This window comes from Aythya ferina, assembly GCF_964211825.1.
Source record: "Aythya ferina genome assembly, chromosome: 6".
In the NCBI taxonomy this organism is placed as follows: domain Eukaryota; kingdom Metazoa; phylum Chordata; class Aves; order Anseriformes; family Anatidae; genus Aythya; species Aythya ferina.
In genome coordinates this window covers 5516597-5532622 of record NC_140303.1, presented here as the reverse complement: position 1 = coordinate 5532622, position 16026 = coordinate 5516597, and the positions used below count along the sequence as shown (strand labels likewise).

Sequence of the window (16026 nt, the reverse complement as noted above, 5' to 3'; positions counted from 1 at the left end):
TGGAAATCTTGAAATATTCAAAATCCATATTTATATGGAACTAACTCTCCATTAAAACATGAATTGACCATGAATTAACTCAATCACTGCTTACATATTATGAAGTGTAATGTATATAAACACATATACACAGACATATTAAAGTATATAAGTATGCAGAGAGAGCAAGAGAAAACAATCATTAGTTTAATGCAAATATACAGAAGTTATATAGGAAAAAACCCTAATCCTTGCTGTATAAACAGCAGCAAAACTTGATTTTTATTTTTTAATTAAAAAAAACAAACACACAGCCTGGACCAGATCTCCTATATGAGTCGGACTGGAATCCTACCTATTAATGACAAGCTGCTACACCAGTCCAGTGCAAGCAGTTGTCTGAAGCTGCATGTATACCCATCATATGTTGTTATTCGTTACACCAACAACTATGTTACAAGCTTCAGCTAGATCCATTGCAAAAATCTCAGTGTTCAGAAGTACCAGAGTACCTTCTATTTCTTACCTGGGGTATGCTGGCCAAAAGGTTATTATTATGGTCTGTTAAAGCTATTTATTTAGAGCAAAGACTATTATTACTCTAAAAAAGCTGATAAGTACACCCCATCTGGCATCTTTGTTTAGCTGCATTTCACTAAGAGCAGGAAATGTTTTTTATTATGTGCTAGTAAGAACAAATCTGGCTTTGAAAGTGAGAATCATTCAAAAACCATGCCAGCATGGGACAGGTGTACAGTAAATGAGAAAGTGAAAAATAAATAGAATTGTGAAAAGCTTGAGTACGATCATCTCACCACAAAGAACTCATGTATGTCTCATACTTGTTCAGTTTTTACTGTTCCTTTCCCCCTCCCTCTTTTACAGGGATCAGGTTTGAACAGGGAAACAGCACAGGAAAATGGAAAAAAAAAATAAATAAAAAAAATCACACAGTGGAAAGCTTAGAGCCCTCCCCAAGTTTTCAAGTTAATGACCGTTTTTCAGGCAGAGCTGTCTCTTCTTTCTGAATCTAAAGTAGCTCATTATATACCTGATGAAAGGTAACTCCAAAAATAAAATGAGTAAAAACGTTGCCCTTGAGACAAAGGAAAAGCATGCCTAGTGAAACAGTTAAAATAAAGATGTTGCTTACTCCTATCTTGTTCTCAGATAAGACCTGAGCCAGTAAGCTACAGAGAATTACATCATGGAAACAGCAAAAGGCTCAAGGTGGTCTTTGGGATTTAGTTTACTGCACAGTACTGTGCTCTAGCAACTAAGAAAGGATAGAAACGTGTAGAATAGGAAGAATTCATGGTATTTTTCCCAATCTGCAGTATTACACGTAGAATAAGAGACCCTTTTTGCACAAAGAATGCAGTAATCTCAGCTTTAGAGCTCCTGTACTGATGCTGAGGTTCTGGCTTCCAGTCAGCATTTATAGTTAAGTGACACACTGGGGACAGAAAACAAACAAACACAAAAAAAAACCACCAAAGAAATCAAGTAAAAATCAGGGAAATACGTAATGTCACAGATAAAAATAATTTCTTCAAATATCTAGAGTTCTCCAAGAAGATACTATTTAATAAATTGAGCATAACATATTTAATAAAATATTCAAAATAAGATGTGTTTTTTGCCCTCATCCAGTGTAGTCAGTCAACTCCACAATGTAGACAGCCACTGTAACGACTTTCAAACCTATTGTAACAGTGCCTGTACAGGCTGAAGGAGAGCACTAAAAGAGAGGTGAAAATGCAGCCTGTAACCAGAAGTCATATGTGGAGGTGAGACCTCCTGTTTCATACAGCCAGACTCTCACTGCACTAAAGTCAGGTGCAAAACTGTTGAAAGATGATGCCTCAGTTACAAATGCTTCCTTAAAAAAAAATATCCTGGTTTTCCCAGAAAGTATCACAAAGCTTAGAACAGAAGTAATCTTCCTTTTTTTCTCCTCTTCACTAAGTCCTAGATGAGAGAATCAGTTCATTTTGAAATCTATCCCTTAAAAATTAATTATAAGAACTTTTTGACTGTAGATTTCTCTCAAGCCAAGACAAACCAAGAATTAACATGTAATCACCTTAATAGCAATTATACATATAAAGTTTCATCTTCATAGCACTTCAGAAAATTTCCCTAATTAGTAACATGACTTTCTGCTATGCTAAATGAGAAGTCTGGATTCCAGCTGCTCAAGAGATGAGCATCCTGCAAGACTTCACCATTCTTAGCTACTTGCCTACTTTATTTTCCTCTTATCTACTACACTACACAGCCCAAAGCCCCTCATTCAAAGTTCAGAAGCACACCTATACTACAAAGCAACTTCCTCCGATACGGAGAAAATCATCTCTTTCCAGGTTCATTCATCTTTTAGACTCTTAGCAGATGTCAAGCAAATTCTAGTTCTACATTAAGTAAGCATGAACATCTGAAGTCCTATGAGTTGGGCTTTATACTAAACAGTGCCAATATGATTGAGAAGCAGTAGGTTCTACATACACACAGCATGTTTCTCTCAAACGTAGTACCGCCATTATTGTGTTACAAGCAGGATTCTCCAAATACAGATATTACTAATGATAGAGTATTTACTGAATTTGAGACTCAGAAGTGTTTAATGCCCCATTAAAAAAAAAAAAAAATAAATTCTATTTACTTTCCTGAGCAAACTGACTCATTGTATGTGTTTAAGATTTAAAAGAAAAACAAAAACAAAAGAAAAAGGAATGTCCCTGCATGAGGGGTTCTAGATTTTTTAGACATTTAACAGGAAGGGAAGAAAAAAAGTGTCTGGAGTAAAAACCTTACTTCATGAGGTCAAAAGTCTGTAGAGACTGACTCAAAGCTCAGGTCAATAATATTGTTCTTGGAGATTGCTATTAAGTATTTTGGATCAGGCTTTTAGAAACTTTCAGTTCTTGGGTAGTGTTTGAGAATGAAAACTATTCTTTTCCCTTATTTATAAACTCTGAGAGTAGCAACATCATGTTTATGACTGGCATTCCCAACTATTAAACTAAATGTTAAATGCTGTTCTGTCAATTTTGGAGATGTTCTTCTCTTTTCTTAACTTACAGCACAAATGTGTTTGTTTTGAATAAAAAATTTTTATTTTTTGTATGTTCGTTTATGTCTTGAACTTGAGGGAAATAGCTGGAAATTTTATCAATGCATACATGATCCAAAATCAGCTACTTATCATTCATAACATGACATAAAATAAAATGCAATAGGTTTACTATAAATAATGATAGAGTACTTATTTCTATTGGCACGCATGTGAGGTGTTAAAGGAGGCATCTATTTGAGGTGTTAAAGAAACTGAAAGTTGGCTGTAGAAAGAGACCACATGATCATGTAATACAACAAACACAGCTCTAATTGTCCTCTTTCTTTCATGCAGATTTCGAAATAAGGGTTGAGAAGAGAGGGAGACTGGACAAAAGAAATCGGGACTGTCGTTTAGATATGAATATGTAATATTTAAGGACTTTTGTACAGTGCCATTGAAACAGGCTCCAAATAGTTTCTCATGCCAAGTAGGGAATATTTTAAGTCCTAGTATGTGAACTTGAAAAAGTTCACATGCCAAATCTGAAGTCCATATATTAAGACCACAAAATGAGGATTGACTGCTTGCAGCTGCTTTTTTGCATACATGCATACATGATCAGCAAGTCTAGGATCTCACCTGGAGAGCTGCTTGCTTCAAGTTACCATTAATGAAAGTATTGTTCTTCAAAAACATGTCACAGGGGTTCCTCATAAGCAATTTTAAAAAAACATCATTTTCTTATCCATACAAATGTAAGTCAAATAAAATTACTCCACAGCTGCTGGGTTTCTAGCTTTTCTAATTGTATTTGTTCATGGATTTCCTTGGCATTTTCAAGTGGAACTAGAAACAAAAACAAATAAAAAATACAACCCAACAAACACAACACATACATTGATGAAACCTCCTGAGTGCTTTAATATAATCCAAGGCAATTTTCTCTAAGAAACAAAATGAATGAAATTTGCTTATGGACCCTAAGCTTTGCAAAGCCTTCAACTGGAACAAGAGAAATATGTGGCTGGGAGCCAATCGGCAGCCAAATGTGTTAGATGTGTTCCATTTATTATTAATGTGACAACATTCTATAGAGCAGCAACAGGGCAGGCAAGTAAGGGGTTGCCATGGAGATAAGTTACTCAAGATGCAGCTAAAAATACTCCCTTCTTCCCTTACTGTAATAAATATTGCATTATATGAAGGCTAACAATGATGATATCAAATGCCATCTCCAAAAAAAACTTCCAGCTGTGTGCATTATGGCTATGTAATGGATTGCCTGATGGTCACACTGCAGTTGTTGTCTGTGTACGCACTGCTTTTTTTTTTTTTAAGCCTTGTTACATGGTTAAATGTTAGAAGACAGCTGTTGGCATTATTAGGACAAAATATTGCTCCCTACTCAGGGTAGATTTCTTACACCATTGTGGCTTTGGGGGATTACAGTCACATTATGAGGACATGCAAGTTAAACTCAAAAACAAACATGGAAGTGTTATAACCTATTTTGAACAAGGCTGTAGGGGTTTATTGGGCCTCATCTGAGGCTTATGGTTACACATTTTATTTGATATTCATTGCATTCTAGGTATCTTAAGATTACTGAAGAAACTAACCTAAACTATTGAGCAGTATTAAAGAATTGTTCAGTCCTTTTGAAGAATGCCTCCACACCTTTGTCTTTCATACAAGAAGTTCTGGATATATCTAAACAGCAGCAGACTTCTTGGGAATTTGACTAGATAGGAATTCAAAAGATGCTATGTCACAAAATACCTTGACCTCAACAAATTAGAAAAACCCATTCTTCCATTTTTTACTTTGATCTTTTCTCCCTCAAACCTTTTCATTGATTCCAATATGAAGTGAATCTTTATCAATTAAACTCAGATTAAATTCTTTAAATACAGGACAAAACATTAATACCTTGGTTATTATCATAGCCATCCCTTGCTTACAGTCTTTTAAAGATGGCATCAGTATTCATTTCTTAATTTATCACCTAATTGAACAAAGGATTTTTATCTTTTCCCCTTTAGAAACACAGGTTATAGAGTTGGGAAAAGACCTCATCACTCACCTAAGCCATGTCCTTGTTAAAAATCTACTGCTGAGTAGGAAATTGCATCTGAGGGGTATTTCCAGTCACAAATTCACCTTCAGTAATGTAACAATACAGCTTCTTGCCAATGCACACCATCATATTACAAATTACTCAAATTTCTGACTGAATTCAAGTCCTGCTTGTTGGTTTTAGGGTGATCTTCCATTGACAGCATTTTTTCTTCCAGTTGAATAATGAACTCCATCTTAAGACACTAAATAATATGCACATTTGCAAAGCTAAAAAAATCCTCCTAGAGAAAAGGCAGGCTGGCCATAAGATGTCATTTTGTTATTTCTTTAAGTGTGATACTATTTTTACTATTAATAGGCAGCAGAAAGCACATGGGGGGAAAGAAAGAAGTGCATCTGAGAAACTCGGGTGACAGTGCACAGTACTCCTCTCAGCGTGTCCCAAATGCTCTGCAAGTGGCTTTGGGTTATCACTTTGCTGGGAGCAGTAACCTCTTCTTCACAAGAAGTATAAGCACTACAGCCCCCACACACATTGGACACTGGCTGAGAAAACACAGCAGCGGACCCCTCCCAAACCACAGGTTGAGAGCACAGCTAAGGAAATGCTTAAGTACTTGGAGAAATTAGAAGTACTTTTCTTCAAAATAGGCCTCAACACCATGCTGAATTCATGTTTCTCCTCTTTAGCTAAAAGATGACTTATTTTACAGGTTCACCTGAGCTGAACCCCACAGGATCTGTGATAGTAGGCTGTGTTTTGTTCTTTGCCTTAGCATCAATGCAGTGCCACAAGTATGTTATCACTATCACCATTTAAAGGATAATAGTTTTAACTCGGATATGTGCGCACATCTCTGGAGGTCCTCCATTTGACTCTCCATTACCTGCGTGCTGTCGGTTAACAACACATCTGAGTACATACAGATATGGAAAACCACAGATCATATTCTTTGAATGCACTGTATAGTTTCAGGATTCATGCTGTATGACAAAGCTGTTTCTGTTTATTTCCAGAAGTGAGTTGTTAGTTTGGGAAGGAATTGTTTTGTTCATCTGGCTTTTCATTTCTCCACTACTGTTATGTATATTTACCATGAGCTAAATTAAAAAAAAAAAAAAAAGGTTATTCTGCTTTTTAGAAGCAACATTGCTCTCACGTGACCCCACATCTTTTCCTCTGAAGCAGCTCCCAGCCTGTGTGTACCACTGTGCATGTGGAATCGCAGTGACCTTGAGTGATACTTTTGCTGGACAAGTCTCCGGAGGATTGCATTATTTCTAAAGTACAGCTTCCTCTCAGATGTTGTACTACATGGCACACGTGCCTGTTCATAACAGATGCTTCACTTCAAAAAAGCATTCTCTTGTTTTTCACAGCCGTTACATAGAGGAGGGTTAAGAAAAACAGAACCACTCAGCTATAACCTGATTACATTTGCTCTCACCAAAATTTCCCATCTTCTTTCAGATGAGTTTTGACAAAGCTTATAGTTTATGCAAGTCAGCTTTAATATAGGTAATAATGTATATGTATTTAAATATCTTGTTCACATAACATCTAAGAGAATTCCAAATATCAGATGTACAGGAGCTCTGGAGAACGCTGTTTTTAGAACGGGGTTGACAACACAAAACCATTGTTTCACTGGATACATACACTTCAAAGACAAACATTTCAGTGACTGAAGATGTAGAGTTACAACAGAAGGGACTCTCAACATGACAGTGTTTATCCTTCCTATCCTAGGGACAGGTGTTCCTCCTATCTCTGCTGAGAGACGCTAGAACACTAAATACATTTTTATAGGAACGCTGAGAATGTATCAGCTCTTAAAATGAGGAGAAATAACCAGTGATGAAGAGTAAAGTATCCCTACCACCACCACCAAGATTAGATAGATTCAGAAATCAATAACTGAAGCCATACAAAGTCCAGGTGGATAATTAGACAGTTTTGTGACAATGAGAGTGATTAATCATTGAAACATGCTCCAAAGCAAAACGTTAGATTGCATCTCCTGAAGCATGGATGCCTTTTTGGGAAGGAATGCTCTGGCTAGCCACAAGTTATGCTTTAAAGGTGAGTCACAGAGAGGTAGGAAGATTTAATGACTCATCATATAGGTATGATGCTTAATGATCCCTTTGAAACATAAATGCAAATTGTAAAAAAGCTTTAATATATTTTATATGAATTATAGTACCAAAACCTTTTTAAATCTGAAACATTTCTTTATGCTAAAACAAGAACCCTGTCACACAGCAGCAAAACTACTCAGACATAAAAACTTTCAGCATGGTTTACTTCAAGTCACATGGGAAGTCAATGACAGCAAAAAGCCTATGCTACAGATTGATCAGGTTCTTCATATTTCTTAAATACACATTTAGAGAGCTTGCAGCCGTTGCTTTAGCCCCCTAAATAGTTACCTGAGAGCAGACTCCTTCATGAGCAGGAGGGCTCAGCTTAGATGCTTTTGTCTCTTCCAGCTCATTGCTTTCCCTGTTTTTATCCTGACATTCTGGATTAGACCTTCATCATCATATCTGCACTATGCCAAGGATGCCTTTTTAGGTATTTTCACTCACAGAAGATAATGAGCTCACCTATCTTACAGCCGAGGTGTCCCAATTAGTTGCTACCTCACTTGGTTCTGCTTCAAAGGTCAGAGTGTCCTGGTTTCAGTTAGGACAGAGTTAATTTTCTTCCTAGTAGCTGGTGGAATGCTGTGTTTTGGCTTAGGATGAGAAGAGTGCTGATAACACCCCGATGTTTTAATTGTTGCAGAGCAGTGCTTACACCAAGCCAAGGACATCTCAGCTTCTTGCTCTGTCCTGCCAACAGGCAGGCTGGGGGTGCAGTAAGAGCTGGGAGGGGACAGACCCAGGACAGGTGACCCAAACTGGCCAAAGGGGTATTCCATAGCATCTGACATCATGCTAAACAATATATAGGGGGAGGGAGGGCTGGACTGCTCGGGGTTAGGCTGGGCATCGGTCAGCAGGTGGTGAGCAATTGCATTGTGCATCACTTGTTTGTGCACATTATTAGAAGTAGTACTATTATCATCACTATTGTTATTATTATTTTCCTGTCTTAATAAACTGTCTTTATCTCAACTCACGGGCTTCATTTTCCCATTTCTCTCCCCCATCCCAGAGAGGGAGGGGGGAGGGTGAGCAAACGGCTGTGTGATGTTTAGCTGCCAGCCGGGTTAAACCACGACACAGAGTTAGGCCATATATACAGAAACAAGTCATAAAAAAAGTTTAGTACACCACAGGGGAGACCCGATAGCAGCCTATTGTGTAGGGAAATTGTTTATAAATAATGTCTTCCCCCCCAGTTATAGTCCTAGCTTAGTTTCTCTGTCTTCCACATTTGAAGATCTACGAAAATGGAGTATGACTTGACTAATTAATCAGCAAGTGTTATTTTCCATTAAAGCATATTTAATCATCACAAAAATTAGGAACAACTATCAACCAAAACCAGTATAATTACTTCTAATGTAAATGTGCTAATTTAAATTGTGGAGTATTTCTTTAAGAGAAGTGTGTGTTAATTGGGGTCTGCTCATGAAAGCAAGCTACTAATTGAGCTAGCATGTGCCAGATAGACTAGTTCAACTGAAAGAAAGACAATATTTGCAATGTAACACTGATATTAAAAGTTAACATTTTAATGACAAAACCTGCTATCAGGCTCATGCCAGTTCAATTAGTCAGCCCTTCCCATGAGCAGACCCCAATTAACACACTTTTTGAAAGAAATATCCTACTGTTCAATTAAAACATGGAAGCATAAATGATTACACAAGTCTGTTTTGATAATTAGTCTTACTTGATCTGTCTCAAATGTGTTGTTCCTAAAGTGCTGTATCATCAGAATTTATGGATTATTTTTGAAGCAATTTCTTTAAAATCTGTATTAAGCAGTCACTGTCTGTATAACACTACCAAAATAGTCCAAAAAATCCAACAGTAGCAAGTTAGCATCTTTGTGCCAGCTTTAATAACAGCAGAAGCTCATAGTACATACGTTACAACATGATGTAGGGACCGAATAAACAGGCCTTCTGTTGTGTGTAATTTTCTGTACAATCCTATGACAAATATGAGTAAATAAAAGCAAGCAAGGGTTGATCCAAAGCCTGAGATCAATGAGAGTCTCTCTTGACTTCAGCGAGCATTGGATTAGGTTCCTATATTCTATGTGAAAAGAGGAATAATTACAGCACATCAGGCACTGGGAGCTAGCAACTTGGTTAATATTGATTTGGCATGGTAACTGCTATAATATCGATCTTAAACGCAACTTGAATATAGATTTATCAACCATTCTGTAGCTCGGTGTCAATGTGTAATAACGATAGCCTTTGATGGCTCAGTAAAGTAGCAACAACAACGAAGAGCTGAGGGAGAGTCATCATTGCAAAGGGTAACTCTGAAGTACCGTGATACAATGATACACCTGCTGGGGGGAATCTTGCCACCTAATTGAGCTACTGAAAGATCCTCTAAGTTGTTTATAATCAGATAGGAGTGATGTCAATCAGTCACACGGAGAATTTGGGAATGTTCCCTGTATTTCAAGTTGTAACATAAAATACAATGGCTTTCTGTGGAAGGGATTAATTTTACCTACTCATCAGTTAAAACTGTGCTTCTTACGATTGATCTCCTCAAATCAATATTATGCGTTTTGCTTGATACTATGAGACAGGTAATTCTAAATTCACAAGTACAGACAGAGTGAAGGCAGATGTGCCATCACTAAACCGAGTGGTGTGCAATTACAGTGCCCCTGCAGTCCACTACCAGTAATCCTGGCTTCAGCATGAGTCTTTCATTTCATGGTTGGACTAAACTTCTGTTATTACTACTTGTCAAAAGTAGTTATCACTATGATTCCCTGAGGAGACATTCTTACTGATCTAAAATGTCTTTAGAGAGTGCGACAATCATCCAGTCTGAAAAAGAACATACAAATCTATTTGCCTTAGGATATTACATGCTTGCTAACTTGTCACTGCTATATCTAATGGCATTACCTAAAATAGTATGCAGGTATACTTGACACCAAGAATTTCTGTTAAGGTAAAACCTAAATAAAAACATAATCATGCTTTGAGATTCTCAAAACAGAATTGTTGTCAGAACAGTTAGCTAAGTATATATTTAATAACTCCCACAAACTATGGGGGGGGGGGGGGGGGGGGGGGTGTCTCCTCTTATCCTAATCTTTTTTTTCTCTCCTGATAGTTTGTATTGGGGCAGGGGGTTGGTGGGAGGGGAGTGCGAGGCAAAAAGCCTAATGGCATACATGTATTGCATTTGACATACATATTTACTTTTCCTGAGATTGTTGCTGTGAAAGTACCACCCACATTCCCAGCATTGAGAAATAATATCAAATGCAAAGTGAAAACATGATTGTTCACTGCACCATTTTCAGTCTGAAGGAGGGGCTGCCCTTCCTGTTGGAAATCCATAACTCCTGTGACCTCTGTACAACAGGACAGCCCTAAAGGCTTAGCTTTAACTTGGGGAGTGACTGCAGCAGGACTAAAGGATTTGCTGAAGGATCCCAGAGGCTTTGCTTTCCTTATACAAAGGGCTTAAATAAAGGCTGTATGAAGGCAGCACAAGATGAGACCCGCCTTTGGTGAAGGATGCTGCTCGGAGGTGGAGGACTCAGGGTCAAGGCTTGGCCTGGTAGGTCAGAACCAGCATCAGGTGTGTGAGATCAGAAGAGATCTACCTTCAGTTAGATTTTTTTTTTTTCTTCCTTTAGGTAGTATCTGCCTTCTCCCTCTGGCATAAGTACTAACACTTCTTTAAGCAGTAGATATGTTTTTTCAGTTTGTGCATTTTTATTTAAACTTAAAGCAGGGGAGACAAGAGGTATGTCATCCCTTTAATGTCAGTGGAGGTGTTTATCAGTACAGGCTTTTCCTCACTTTTCTAATATTTTCAAGTATGCACAGATACTCTGGAATGTAGCTGTGGAGACTTAGCAGGGAAAACAAAGGAAAAGGGGTAGTAAGAAGGAATAAGAGAAAATTTGTCTTTCAGAATGTACTTTGCACTCCTGATGCATCAGCCTCCATTGCTAATTGAACACAAGTCGGCTCTGTTCTCCCCCCCCAAGTCCAGCTACAGTTACCTCTGCCACCCTGGTATATTGAGCTGTTTAGTTTTTCTTGCTGATTATGGTGCATTTGTTACACATTGAGGTCGTCACATATGCTGTTGTACAAAGTTTAAGTATTTGGGTTCTGATAGTGTAAAACATTTCTCTCCTATTCAGAACATCCCTTTCCCAGTCTGGCTGCAATTCACCAGAAACCTCACATTCAAACTCAGGAATTCAAAGAGTTGCAAAAAACAAAAACAAACCTATGTTGAAAGACTTAACACAGGCTTTTTTTTTTTTTTTTTTTTAAAAGCTGAACATAAATAACAAAGTAAAAACAAAGTATTCATGCATTTCAATCAAGAATTCAAAACCATAAATATAATATCCTGAGCTTTAAGCTCTGGAGAATCTTTTTCAGTGGATTGCCTATAAACTTTTTACTCCAGATATGGGGAAAAAAAAAGAGACAATGAAATATTAAAACAATTTACATTTGAAATTTTACTCACCCCTGTTTAATTCCTGAGACAGTGAAAAAGGAGTTAAGTGTACCTCCACAAAAACCTTGTGCCCATTTGAATCAGTAGATCTTAATACACATTGACTCAACTCCTCAATTAGCTTGTCAAACAGGAAAAAAAAAAAAAGTATGTTCTTTGCTTTTAAGATGCTTTTTCAGCAAAAAATTCAGTTTTGCGTTAGGAAAGAATACACCTATTAAACACTTCGCATCCCACATTTGAGCTAAGAATGCAAAATAAAAGCAGACTGGGACTACTGTAGTCAAACAAGAACAAACACATTTGCTAATAATTTGACGTACTGAAAGTACTCCATGCTATTTTTTATTTTTTATTTTTTATTTTTTTTTAAAGGGGGAAAAGAGGCATTGCACCTGACCCAGTTGAAGAAGTAAAAGCAAAGAGCAGACTACAGTGAAAGCAGAACTAAGAAGTCATTTACTATTAAAAAACAAAAACAAATGAACAACAATTGAAGAAAGTGAGACAGGGGGGAAAGGAAAACATGCACTCCATTCTTATGTGTTGATATCTCTTAGGCTCCTAGCTGGAGGCTAGAGGCATCCCTAGGGCCTACCCACACAAACACACTCATGAGGCTCTATTACAGCTAGCTTTGCTTAAATAATGCAAGTATCTCCCTTTCCCCATACTTCATATGAAGTCTTACAGCAATCAGTAAACAGCTTCCTTTCTTTGCAGCACTGGTTTTCCTAGAAAACTAAGGTCTGCTGGTGTTATACTGCAATTGTTTAGAATAACTCGATGCTCCAGGAAGTCCCTCAGAAAAAGGCAGAAACTCAGGACAGTTGCCAGACAAACAGGTTTTATACATGCGCACGTATTATATAAATATATATATATACACACACACACATTAAAAAAATAAAAGGGACTAGCCCTACATACAGATAGTTATCAGTGCTCAAGGTATACTTTAAGATGCACAACATAGCCATTTATTTGGTTATTTTGCAGAGAACCTTCAGAGTTCTTTCAGGTGTAGTCAGAAAACTTATCCATACACACTCAGAGACAGAGAAATCAGCACACCCATAAGAAAGGCCATCCTAAAATATTTTAGAAGGCATACTCACCAGTAACTCCACCCTGTCCTTAACCTCACAAATTCAAACAAACAAACAACACAAAAGAGCCAGAACAACTCAGTTCTGCATTCTCCAGTCTCTCATCTCGTTAGGCCTCTGCCTCAGGAATGAGGTACTCTCTTATCTCATCCACATCACAGGAAAAGCAGGGTTGTGCCATAAATAGTAACTCACCCTCACAGCCTCTCCCTGGGGTACCTGGCACAATGAGGGACTCTTCCCAGCTTTGTATATAACACTTTCTCCCCATAGTGCTAACTTGCTGAAGAAAGAGAGCACAAGCTAGCTGCCTGCAAACAAAAAACTGTCCCCAGCTGGTTTCCTTTACCCTGTCTCATTCCAAGAGACCGCTAACACCTGAGATGGCCTGCCAGTCCTACCCACTCAGGTGTAGCTCTTTCCTCTGTTTAGGTCAGCAGTTAGGGAGGCATTTTGGTTCAGAGGGGGGTTCTAGACCCCCCTCTGATGTGACGTGGTCAGAAGGACCATGCTTTGCAGGCCGGCCCTTGCTAGGGGGTCACACAATGAATTCATGCACCTTGAAGGAGCAAAGGTCAGCCACTGCTATGCCATGGCTTTGGAAACCCTCAAAAGAGATTTTAGGGAGAGCTGTACATTATAGTTAGTACTGTCTTTTTCACACTAAGGACAAGCAAGTACATTCACAGCTAGAGCTTGAATGGGAAATTAAGAGAACTTCCAGCCCAGAAAGAAGGATGGTGGCAAACTTGGGACCTCCCAGGAGGCAGAAAGCCCTCATGTCCCACCTCTATTTTTGATGGCTCATGGAACAGCCACCTTGTTAGCACGTGCAGGCAGGCACTCTGCACCTAGACTTTCACCTCTGTCAAAAAGAGAGGGGTCTAGGCCGTGACCCCTTCCCCAACGTGCTTTCAGGCTGTGCCTCCTGTGCTGTCACAGCAGATTGGGCTGTGACAGCCTGGTCAGGAAAACCAGAGGTGTTTTAAATTTTCTGCTTGACTTGCAGTCCTTTTACCAGACTGAGGTTTGGGAGAATTTTTCCACTGGTATTTTTATTATGCTTTAGGAAAAAACAGGTCTGAGGTTGACACTCAGCTTTACAGTTTCAGTACCATGCACATAAATTTAACTACTTAACTCCACTGAGCATTGGGTAAGTGGGGCAGCTCAAACCAGTACATTGCCAGAATATTTATCACAAACTACAGTATACAATTCCCTTTGCCATTTAGGCTTACACATTTTAGAGTATTTACAATCATACTGAATTATACTGGAATTCCCTTTCCAAAGGACTTCATGAATGCATTGCTTGAATGCTGTCAAAGGCGTTTTTTCTTTTATCCAGACTTTAGGGGAACTGTGTTCCTGTGAGGCTGCACACACGTTACCAGATCTCCAAAACTGCTGGGATGTCTGGATTTCACTGACAAGTCAGTGGCGCTGAGTACTGATGCTGGGGGACTCCCAGGAAGGGCCCAGACCAGCAGCCCCCAGCCTGGCCCAGGCCATGCCGCTGCCCTGGAGCAGAGCTGCTGTTGGCATGGGCACCAACACCCGTGCCGAGGGGGCACCCGGAGCCCCAGCCGTGTCTGACGTGGTGCCGTGAGCAAGTGGCAGAAAGCAGCTCTTGCTTTTAAGTGAGCGTACCTGTTAGAGCAACTCAGCTGCGGAAAGAGCCCGCTTTTATCTTTCAGAGGTGGAGATGTACTTGTTGGCGTGCAGCCATCCTCCCCTTGACAACCTCACTGTGTGTTTTCACAATTTAAAACCATCTCTCTCTGGGCTGGAAAAAGAAAAGCAAACTCAGAAAAAAAACCACATTACTCTCACAAAACAAGCCTTTCCCACAAACCTGAAAGGACCTTGAGATGGGCACGGCTGTTCTGCAGCTCCATAGCTTCTACTTAACTAGTTTGGTTGTGTGATTGTTTGGATATATAAAACATTTCCAGGGGAAATCCTGGATTGTGAGAAGTACAGATTTAGTGTTCTAAGTCTCCTTTATAGGTGACAAAATGAATCCAGACTACACATCCTCTCCTAGGCAAATCCTGTCTATGATCTTCCTATAGTGGCTTTTCTGCATCTTATACCTCAAAGGTGTAAGAGTAGCATCTCTCCATGGAAGTCAGATACTGTTAGGCATATTTAAAAGTCTTCTAGCAGAAAGAAAAAGAATCAATTAAAAAATGTCTTCCTCTGTGGACTTCTGGTGTACTATAAAGCTATTATTAAAAACATTGTGGATGTGACAAAAATAAAGGAGGTAGTCAGGAGACTTTTCTGATGCAGAAAAAATGTCCAGGGAGCATGTCTAATGATGTGACCAGGATTTTTTAGGCCCTTCATACAGGTATTATTAATGCAAGTCTGCTTCCACGCCCATGCAAATAGACTGTGAACACTACATGAAATTTCCAGTCATGTTGGTTGTGAAGCCCAGGTGGGTATGCATAGCTTTCTGAAGCCTGAAGAGACTTCCTTAATGGAGCCCAACAAGATTAGCCACCTTTACCCACTGCATGACTCCATAAAAAAGGCAAATAAATCACTAGCAGTCTCCTAATAGACTTAGCTCTTTCCTGTTCTGAATGAATATTGTTTGGATTAAGCTCTAAAATGGCCAGCTCTGATACTGCTGCCGTAGCTTGTTTCTTTTCAATGCTGTTTGAAAGATTTCCAAATTTTTGAAGATGTTGCTCTTGTCCCCTAGTAAAAAGTGTCAGAGGCACTCTGCCGGTGAGCTTGCAGCGTATTTACTGGAACTATTTTCACCTGATCGTGTTCTCTATCTGTATCTTTGGAGTGGAGTGGACTTCAAGTTCTCCCACTTTTTGTGTGCAACACGATACAGATTTCCTCCAAGCCCTCTGTGTTGATGGGTTTGTTATGTAGTGTGACATATTGCTGCTTCATCTACAACTTCGGCATGTGTAGTGAAGTAGCTTGCTGCTGACCAGGCTGGTTGCATCAAAGGACTGACCAGTGACAGTGTTCGTTGCTCATGATTATGCACCCTTACTCTGGGATTAATATTTACATTTTATATTGTGAGTTATATTGTGAGATATTTTTTATTTTTGTAAAGAGTTGTTTTTGCCTTCTTTTTCTATTTAAGCTCAGTTTTGAGTATGTTACAAGATGCTG

At 38.8% G+C, this 16026-nt stretch overlaps 1 protein-coding gene across 2 annotated transcripts in view; it reads right to left on the bottom strand.

The window, feature by feature from the left end:
• TMEFF2 (transmembrane protein with EGF like and two follistatin like domains 2) overlaps positions 1–13200 on the bottom strand; it is a 321829-nt gene extending 308629 nt beyond the window's left edge. For both annotated transcript variants that reach the window (XM_084522871.1, XM_084522870.1), the window contains exon 1: positions 13069–13200. The gene's annotated coding sequence lies outside the window, so the exon portion shown is untranslated. The remainder of the gene's footprint in view (positions 1–13068) is intronic.
• Between the last annotated feature and the right edge of the window lie 2826 nt (positions 13201–16026).